Source organism: Oncorhynchus nerka, unplaced genomic scaffold (assembly GCF_034236695.1).
Source record: "Oncorhynchus nerka isolate Pitt River unplaced genomic scaffold, Oner_Uvic_2.0 unplaced_scaffold_10734, whole genome shotgun sequence".
Lineage (NCBI taxonomy): Eukaryota > Metazoa > Chordata > Actinopteri > Salmoniformes > Salmonidae > Oncorhynchus > Oncorhynchus nerka.
The window spans coordinates 1-2513 of NW_027030599.1; the positions used below are offsets into that span (position 1 = coordinate 1).

At 44.2% G+C, this 2513-nt stretch overlaps 2 non-coding genes across 2 annotated transcripts; both read left to right on the forward strand.

The window, feature by feature from the left end:
* Window positions 1-178: 178 nt before the first annotated feature.
* LOC135565909 (5S ribosomal RNA) lies at window positions 179-297 on the forward strand. Its single transcript, XR_010461879.1, has one exon. It is a non-coding gene; the product is annotated as a 5S ribosomal RNA (ribosomal RNA).
* Window positions 298-1459: 1162 nt separating this feature from the next.
* On the forward strand, window positions 1460-1578 carry LOC135565910 (5S ribosomal RNA). Its single transcript, XR_010461880.1, has one exon. It is a non-coding gene; the product is annotated as a 5S ribosomal RNA (ribosomal RNA).
* The last annotated feature ends 935 nt before the right edge of the window (window positions 1579-2513 follow it).

Below are 2513 nucleotides of genomic sequence, written 5' to 3' on the forward strand. Positions count from 1 at the left end.
TCATAAGTATGAACCTAGGATATGCCCTCTTCCCCCCCCACAAGAGTGAAATATATGGTCTGGAAATGCAAGCAAGGTTTGAGCTTTTCAGTGTGTGTCACAAGGTGGACATTTCTCTGTCCCCCTAAGAGTAAGCGACACGGTTGACTTTATATAGTGTACCAAGAGATGGTCTTTCGCTTACGGCCATACCAGCCTGAATACGCCCGATCTCGTCCGATCTCGGAAGCTAAGCAGGGTCGGGCCTGGTTAGTACTTGGATGGGAGACCGCCTGGGAATACCAGGTGCTGTAAGCGTTTTGCTCCAGCAGAGGGTTCTCTTGTGTCATGCGTAGAGCAACTCCCTTTTATTTATCACCCTAATAATGTTGTGTCTTTTTATTGGACTAAATGCAGTTTGTTAGTGCTTCCATGCCCTGCCCTGATCAAATCAAATAATGGACAATGCGTTTACCTCAATCTAGGCAGTGCATTCAGCATTTGTTTTTAGGCTAGGAGACTGTCAATGTCTGTAGTCCATTAGGGCCCTGTAAAATCCCCTTCAAAGTTTTGACTGATTCCCCCCCAAATCCCCTATTCCTTTTCCCAGTTGACCGTTTGTCCCTGCTTTTGCAGGTTTTCGCTCTCAAAAGTACACCTTTTTAATAGAAATATAACACGATTAGATGTTCTATGTCCACGACAACATTTAAAACCCTAGCAGGAAACTACTTTTGAGGCCTGGGAAAAATGGAAGACATATCGATTTTGGGGTGTAGTTACCCTTTTTAGGCAAGTGTGCGCCAGGAAGAGACCTTTGCTTGGTTAAGCGGTGTTGCTGTAGCGCTCATGTGATTGCGGAGCTTGCACAACAAATGGCCACTGGATTGATGCAAATAATCATGATATAATTCTGCCAGGCTGGCATAGGCTACTTTGCAGTTAACATTTGATTGAGAGGGTTTTTGTGGGAAGCCTTTCCTTCTCTACCACAAGAAGGTTATCATTAGCCTCATCGCTAACGGCTACACAGCGTAGACATGCACGCGCTCCGCACGCATGCGCACACGGAAACTGGGTAGTCCTGTGCAGTTTCTGAAAGTTGTGAAATACGAATCACTGATGCATTTTGTTCATGTCTTATGATTCACTTGGGCAAATGAATGGATTTTCTAACAAGTTGAAGGGATTGAGTTGATTTCTCCTAGTTCAAAGCATTTTGAATATTGTTGAATTTCGGTTTAATGTCTGTATTTCAGATTCCGTGTGGCACGCTGTATTTTATAGGGCCCTAGTCCATGAAGTTGTCATAAGTATGAACCTAGGGATATGCCCTCTTCCCCCCCCACAAGAGTGAAATATATGGTCTGAAAATGCAAGCAAGGTTTGAGCTTTTAGTGTGTGTCACAAGGTGGACATTTCTCTGTCCCCTAAGAGTAAGCGACACGGTTGACTTTATAGTACCAAGAGATGGTCTTTCGCTTACGGGCCATACCAGCCTGAATACGCCCGATCTCGTCCGATCTCGGAAGCTAAGCAGGGTCGGGCCTGGTTAGTACTTGATGGGAGACCGCCTGGGAATACCAGGTGCTGTAAGCGTTTTGCTCCAGCAGAGGGTTCTGTGTCATGCGTAGAGCAACTCCCTTTTATTTATCACCCTAATAAATGTTGTGTCTTTTATTGACTAAATGCAGTTTGTTAGTGCTTCCATGCCCTGCCCTGATCAAATCAAATAATGGACAATGCGTTTACCTCAATCTAGGCAGTGCATTCAGCATTTGCTTTTAGGCTAGGAGACTGTCAATGTCTGTAGTCCATTAGGGCCTCTGTAAAATCCCCTTCAAAGTTTTGACTGATTCCCCCCCCCAAATCCCTATTCCTTTTCCCAGTTGACTGTTTGTCCCTGCTTTTGCAGGTTTTCGCTCTCAAAAGTACACACCTTTTAATAGAAATATAACACGATTAGATGTTCATGTCCACGACAACATTTAAACCCTCTAGCAGGAAACTACTTTTGAGGCCTGGGAAAAATGGAAGACATATCGATTTTGGGGTGTAGTTACCCTTTTTAGGCAAGTGTGCGCCAGGAAGAGACCTTTGCTTGGTTAAGCGGTGTTGCTGTAGCGCTCATGTGATTGCGGAGCTTGCACAACAAATGGCCACTGGATTGATGCAAATAATCATGATATAATTCTGCCAGGCTGGCATAGGCTACTTTGCAGTTAACATTTGATTGAGAGGGTTTTTGTGGGAAGCCTTTCCTTCTCTACCACAAGAAGGTTATCATTAGCCTCATCGCTAACGGCTACACAAAGTGTAGACATGCACGCGCTCCGCACGCATGCGCACACGGAAACTGGGCAGTCCTGTGCAGTTTCTGAAAGTTGCGTGGAAATACGAATCACTGATGCATTTTGTTCATGTCTTATGATTCACTTGGGCAAATGAATGGATTTTCTAACAAGTTGAAGGGATTGAGTTGATTTCCTCCTTAGTTCAAAGCATTTTTGAATATTGTTGAATTTCGGTTTAAT